At 45.0% G+C, this 7,471-nt stretch overlaps 2 protein-coding genes across 5 annotated transcripts in view; both read left to right on the forward strand.

Moving 5' to 3' along the window:
* LOC121393056 overlaps positions 1–7,471 on the forward strand; it is a 1,743,327-nt gene that overhangs the window by 777,395 nt on the left and 958,461 nt on the right. The gene's annotated exons all lie outside the window — the stretch shown is intronic.
* The window catches only part of LOC121400993, an 840,200-nt gene that overhangs the window by 590,679 nt on the left and 242,050 nt on the right, over positions 1–7,471 (forward strand). The window lies entirely within an intron of this gene.

Consider the following 7,471-nt stretch of genomic DNA (forward strand, 5'->3'; position numbering starts at 1 on the left):
AAACTTTATTTTAGTGCAAAAAGAGGCAGGAATTTGGGCAATGTTTTTCCCCCAGACTAGTGGGTGTTGCACCTCTCACTGATTTTAGAGAATTTAGAGAATTTTTCCCTAAAATGTGCTTGGGAGGAGCCTTTAATCTTAGTGCTGGTTGGGAGACACAGACCAGGATTTGTCAGTTACACAGGACTGTCAGCAAATATTCACATTTATTAATGAAGGGAACATTTGGGGACCCCTGTACCTCACCATAAGCTGCTTAATTTGTGTTCCCAGTACTGACAGGCTCCTTAGAGATTTGCCCCTCTGCCCCTGGTATCTGCCCCCAGCCCTGCTCTTATGTACCAACATTGTAGCTAAATACATGTTCCCTTTATCCAAGTCTGGAACTAGGGGTGGGAAGCAGAGGCACGTGCCATGGGGACAGTAGGGGGTGATAGTAAATGAGTGGGGGACATACAGCAGGTCCCATAGAAGAGAGGTGACTTTATCCATAGGGATTTGACAGTTGGTTTTGTCCGTTGGTTGGCTCTGCGTTGTGTATATTCTCTCCAAGACATTTTTTTGCCAAATATCCCTTATATTAGTGAAAAATGAGATAGTTGGTGACCCCCAGTCTGTAACTAGGGGTGGGAAGCAGAGGCACGTGCCATGGGGACAGTAGGGGGGGATAATAAATGAATGGGGGGGACATAGAGCAGGTCCCATAGAAGAGAGGTGACTTTACCCATAGGGATTTGACAGTTGGTTTAGTCCGTTGGTTGGCTCAGGGTTAAGTGTATATTCTCTCTGGGGTTATTTGACAAATAACTTTTACTACAATAAAAAAAAAGGGCCCAGGACCTGACAAAGCTCAAGTTTAGGGGACAATAGATCTCTGCCTTCCTCTGTATTATATAGGAAATATTAAGCGCTAAATTCATTAACTTGCCTTTTTATTCTCTTTTCTATACAGATTGCTACAGAGCTTTTCCTGCTTTTTTGGACTGTGATTTTGCTGTTACACCTGCCTGATAACACCTGGGTTTATTTTTGGCTTCTCCATTGTTCAGTCACATCCATCTTCATCTGAACAGTGTAAGAGAGAGCCAGGGGTTCCTTAGGGAGACCCCCTTGGGGTGCCCCGGCCTTGTGCCGCCCCCTATTTTTACATCGGAGAATCTTCTTGAAGAGGTAAATCTTGCAAATTCAACTGATTCAGCACATGATTTCTTCTTCAGCAAATCTGCCCTAAATTCACTTGAGGGGGGTCCCACGTGGCTTTGTGCATATGAGCCCATACGGTTACTGTATATGGGATTTATAAGAAGCCAATCCATCGCTATCAGCAGCATTAATAATACAAATAGGGGAATATACAGAAGGAAATAATTGCCTTTAAGTTTACTTTTAGTATGTTATAGGATGGCTAACTCTTAGCAACTTTTCAATTGGTCTAAATTAAAGTTTTTTTTATAGCTGCTGAATAAAAAGCTAAATAACTCAGAAATTACACAAATTATAAAAAATGAAACCCAAATGCAAATTGTCTCAGAATATCACTCTCTACATCATACTAAACGTTTATTTAAAGGTGAACAAACCCTGTAACCGTGACTTCATTTTGGCCTGATTGTGTCCATTTGTCCCTTTAGGTGTCGACGATGGAGGAGATAACGATCAAGACATCTCTCCTGGTAAATGCCTCAGTGTAAAATAATCCTCTTCTCATCTGAACTGCTGTTTCCTTTCACTCTTTATATAAGCTCTCCTTAAAGGGGAAGGAAACCTAGTTGGCGCAAAACCTCCCCCCTCCAGTGGTGTTGCCCATCCTCCCCCTGGCCTACCCATCCCGCTGGGGCATATGCCCCTAACTTGTTACTTACCTCTTCTGCGCAGGTCCAGTCCAGGGAGTTCACAGACGACATCTTCTTCCACGCGATCTTCTTTCCTGCTTTGACTGGCGCATGCGCAGTAGGAGCATTTTGCCGGTACGATCTACTGCGCATGGCGCCAAAAGTACTTCGTGACTTTTGGCGGCATGCGCAGTAGATCCGTACCGGCGAAATGCTCCTACTGCGCAGGCGCCAAAACGCCGGTCAAAGCAGGAAGAAGATCGCGTGGAAGAAGATGTCGTCTGTGAACTCCCTGGACTGGACCTGCGCAGAAGGGTAAGTAACAAGTTAGGGGCATTTGCCCAGCGGGACAGGTAGTCCAGGGGGGAGGATGGGCAACACACTGGAGGGGGGGAGGGTTTTTGCGCCAACTAGGTTTCCTTCCCCTTTAAGCAGCTGTCTGTCTGTCTGTCTGCACTGCTTCCTTTTATACATACAGGGTGGGAGCTGCCATATACCATTTTCCTCTGTGCGGGTAGAACTGACATCCATGAAAAACAACCACTACATTTATTTCCTTTTTTTCAGAATAAAATCTCCTTATTCCTGGAATGTTTGCCCCATAGAAACCCCAAACCCTTTTCTGTCTCTATTCTCCTCAGATCCAGACTGACTGTGAGCAGCATTTAGAGCCATTTAGTATTCTGTCCTAATGCTCTTTCCTTTCACTTACAGCCGCTGTACGTCGTCCTGGAGGACTTCAGGGAGGAAGACACCGACTTTAAAGGCCCTTGCCTCTATTACGGTAAAATCCTATTTTATTTATCAGTTCCTACGTTTTAATTATATGTGAATTCCTTTCCCCCTTTAGCTCAGTATTTAACATAAATGTGTTTTTCCCACAGAACATCACTACCGGGTCCACTACGGCAAAGAACGTCGTCCTGTAAGTAAAACATAAATGCTCTTATTACATGTTGGGAATCATTTGCTATTGCCCCAGGGGTAAGTGCAAGGGCAATAAGGCTGGAAAATGTTTTTATTAACGCTCAGTGATATTTTTCTTTTTCAGAGAGGACTTTATTCTTCGATATTTCAGCGGACCCGAGGACGACGCACAGAGACAACATTTATGAGTAACTGGGTGTTGATCCATTATCTGGTATGTAATGCAGAATAGATGTCTAGATAAATAGAGAATAAATGATATTAGATTGCCAGCTCTTGTGTAACGCTGCTACTTTCTTTATGTTACAGGAAGTGCTCGAGAGGGAGTGTGTCGCCCTCTAACAGTGAAGAGTTGCTGCCTCCTGTAAAGTGTCACTATTATTATTATTACAGGAGAGGGTTATTATTCACTGTGTGTCTCTATAATAATTATATTATTAACAATTGACTCTCTCCTTCCACAGGAAGCATCATCGGAACACTGGAGATGGGGGCAGCATGTCGAGTATCTGCGGCTGCAGAATGTAAGTTCCCCCATCACATGGGAATCCCACACCCTCACTGCCCTCAGCGTATAAAGGTACTATTAGCAGCACATATACAGACATAATCATAACTGTCTCCTTTCTTTCCCCTTTGCTCCTATCCTTGTGCCTCCCCTGCACCCCGCAGACTATCCAATGGCACCTTCACCAGCTTGCCATGGACGCTCTGGGAGAGGGAGCAGAAGCTGCAGGAGGCTGCTGGGTATGTATTTTGGCACTAAATACTTTCAATTACGTTTACTGCCCTTTACAATAATGACATAATGACATTTATTTCCCTTCAAATCTAGTGAGGAACAAAAGGCAAGTCCTGCAGCTGAAGGGAGTGGAGGAAGAAGCTCATGCAGTGGAGGAGGAGAAGGAAGAGGGAGCTCCTGGAGTACAACAAGCTCCTGCGGAGGAGGAGAGAGAAGAGAGAGAGGCCTCTGGGGAAAACAGCTCCTGCAACCAGAGAAAGGAGAAAGAAGAGGGAGCTCCAGAAGAACAACAAGCTCCTGCGCAGACAGAGAGAGGGAGCGCGCTGGAGAAAAGCAAGCTCCTTGATGCTTGAGGAGGACGAGAGAGAGGAGGGAAGGCCCCTGGAGAAGAACAAGCTCCTGCAGGGGCGAGGAGGGAGGAGAGAAGAGAGGAGAACAACCAGCCTGCAGCTGAAGGAGAGGAAGAGGGAGCTGATGAGAACAGCAAGCTCTTGCAGCGGAGGAGGAGAGAGAAGGAGGCAAGCTGCTGCAATGGAAAGGAGAGGAAGGGGAGCCCCTGGGGAACAACCAGCTCCTCCAGGGGAGGAGGAGAAGAAGAGCGAGCCCTTTGAGAACAACAAGCTCCTGCAGCGGAGGAGGAAGAGAGAAGAGAGGGAGCTTGAAGAACAAGCTCCTGCAAGGGAGGAGAGAAGAGAGGAGGAGCCCCTGGGAAAACAGGCTCCTGCACCGGAGGAGGAGAAAGAAGAGGAAGCAGCTAAAGACAAGCTCCTGCAGTTGGAAGAGACATCGAAGATCCTCCGGTGGTAGAAAGGCCGACCCTCCCGAAAACGGGTCAAGAAGGCCATAATGAAGAGGCTCCGCAGGTTGGTAATGTATCAATTACTGACAATTACCCTTCTTCTAGAGATACCTCATGTTGTCCAATGCAGCTCCACTTTACTTCCTGCTCTTCTGAGCATTTTCAATCAGAACAATAGAAAGGAAGTCATACACCTGTCTGTTGAGCCCGCAGGCTGATCACTTTGAGGGCGCACCCCATAGACCAATGTTTGGCTGCCCTTAGGGTGTAAGAGGTTGCTGACAGGGATCTAAAGTCTGCAGTAAAGTGTTGATGTATAGTAGGCCAATAACAGGGGAGGCAGGTAACTCTTACAGGGCTGCTGGACATCTGGCTTAGATATCCACCTTTGGAAATGGGTTGCCACTGGGTATGGACTGGCACCAGCTAATCAAAAGAGTATAAATAGAATAAATGGCACAGGCTCAGGACTGAAATTCATAAGAGGCCCTGACATTCCATGTGTAGAGAGACCCAAACAGTCCCCAAGGCCCAACAAATAGTGCGCTCTTAAAGCAACACCGAGCCTTTAATATCATAAAGAAACAAGTGTTTGTCTTTATTCTTATCTTAACATTTTCTAAATCTTTTCTTTCAGCATTCCACCCCAAGACTCACCTGCTGCCGCCGACCACCACCACGGCCTAAATCCTTTCCTCCAACCTACCTATCCCGAGAAGCGTATGTCTGGTGTGTGTCTGTCGTTATGTAGGAGGGAGAGTAGGGGGTTAGTACAGGAGGGAGAGTAGGGGGTTGTGTAGGGCAGGAGGTAGGAGAGTAGGGGGTTGTGTACAGGAGGGAGAGTAAGGAGGGTTATAGTTACAAGAGGGGAGAGTAGGGGGTTGTGGTATAGGAAGGGAGAGTAGGGGGTTTGTAGCAGGAGGGGAGAGTGGGGGTTTTTAGTTACAGGAGGGAGAGTGAGGTTGTTGTACAGGAGGGAGTAGTAGGGGGTTGTGTACAGGAGGGAGAGTAAAGAGGGTTGTGTATTAGGAGGGTAGAGTAGGGGGTTGTGTATAGCAGGAAGAAGGATTGAGGGGGGGTGTATGAGGTGAAGGGGTGTAGGAGGTTGAGGGGTATAGATACGGGGCGGGGGGGGGGGTTTAGGCGCATGATCCAGGTGTAGAACCGACTGCCGTTTCTAGGAGTCAGGAAGGAATTTTTACCTTCAGTGCAGATTGGCCCCCATAGCACTCTAGGGTTTTTCTCCTTCCTCTGGATCATCCACTGTTAGGGAGGCCCAAATATAAATTGCATATTAATTGTAATAAATCCTGTGCTCACCGCCAGGTTTCCCCATAAATATGTCTCTGTGTTTTTCTTTAATCCCTATGGTGAATATTGAGTGGAAGGGGCTCCTGTGCCTCGTTCTACTAAAGATGACTGAGCGGTTGTGTGAGGTAAAACTGGGTGGTGGTGCTGATACAGGGGTTTTAGTTGAAGAAGGGAATGGGTTAATATCTCTGCAGGGTTAATTGATAATATGTACATGACGGGGCTGAAAGACATAGGGACACATACTGATCTCTAATGATTGGAGGAACTAGAATATTGCTTTACTCCATAGGCCACAATGTAACAGCATTTCCATTCAAGTCCAAGGCCCCTTTCTTAACACTGGAATTCCATCCACTTCCCACCAGCCTATTGTCACTATACCAGACATTAGTATATGAAGGAGCTTGATATTGGCCAATGGCTAAGCTGCATTTGTTTTTTGGGTACCCTTTCTCCAGGTTATGAGAGGTCCTTTTGGGTGGGGGGTTCCTGCTAAAACGTTGAGTTAAAAACATTGGTGGCCTGGGGCCTAAAGAGTTAAAAAACATTGGTGCCGCTGGGGCCCTAAGAGTTAAAAACATTGGTGGCCTGGGGCCCTAAGTTAAAAACATTGGTGGCCTGGGGCCCCTAGATTAAAAACATTGGTGGCCTGGGGCCCTAAGAGTTGTAAGTGGAACTGAGATAACCCTCGGAAGTTCATGCAAATCACCTGGTTATCCACTCGTCCATTAAAGGGGTTGTTCAGCTTTCAGTTTAACTTTTAGTAGGTTTATAGAATGGTGAATTCTATGCAACTTTTCAATTGGTCTTCCATTAATTACTTTTTATTTGTTTTTCATTTACCTTTTTTTTCTGATCTTTCCAGTTTTCAAATAGGGTCACTGACCCCATCTAAAAACAAGTGCTCAGTAAAGCTACAAATGATCTATTATTGCTCTTTTTTTATTACTCCCTTTGTATTGAGGCCTCTCCTATTCAATTCCAGTCTCTTATTCAAATAAATGAATGGTTGCTAGGTAATTGGAGGCCGAGCAACCCGATATTGGAAACTGCAAACTGGAAGCTGCTGAATAAAAAGCTAAATACTCAAAAACCAAAAAAAACGCATGGCAAATTGTCCTCAGAATATCCCTATCCTACATCATATAACAGTTACTCAAAGGTCCAACAACCCCTTTAAGTTAACTTTTAGTCTGATATACTGGTTTTCACTTGATTATTTGTGGTTTTAGAGTCATTTAGCCTTTTTATTCAGCAGGTCTACAGTTGCAGTTCCACAATCTGGTTGCTAGGCCAAATTACCTTCAAACCATGCACTGATTTGATTAATAGACATGAAATATGAATAGGAGAGGCCTGGATAGAAAGAGGAGTAATAAAAAAGTACCAATAAAATAAATTTGTAGCTCTTACAGAGGCTTTGTTTTTGATGGGTCAGTAACCCCCCACTTTGATAATCTGGAAAGAAGAAGCAAATAATAAAAAAAAAAGAAAAAAAGAAATATGAAGACGCAATTGAAAAGTTTGCCTTCGAAATTAACCTAAACTTAACTTGAAGGTGAATCACGCTTTATATAGGCCACCTACGGTAGAGTGACCCGCAGCCACACCCCATTTTTAACCATACCTGACCCGCACATGCTGATCTGCAAACTTGATCCCGATCCGCTGACCACCATAAGCAGGAAGTGCCCGTTTGCTTGTGGAAAACAGGAAGTGACGTCATCAAAGTGGACTAGGCAGAAAAACAACATTTTAAAACTTAATTTTATTAGATAATTCTCACTATGCAGGTATACTACGGAGTGTATAACCAGTTCCACAGATAATAGCACGGCCATCCTAGGTTTAACATTT

The sequence above is a fragment of the Xenopus laevis genome, chromosome 3L, assembly GCF_017654675.1.
Source record: "Xenopus laevis strain J_2021 chromosome 3L, Xenopus_laevis_v10.1, whole genome shotgun sequence".
NCBI lineage: Eukaryota > Metazoa > Chordata > Amphibia > Anura > Pipidae > Xenopus > Xenopus laevis.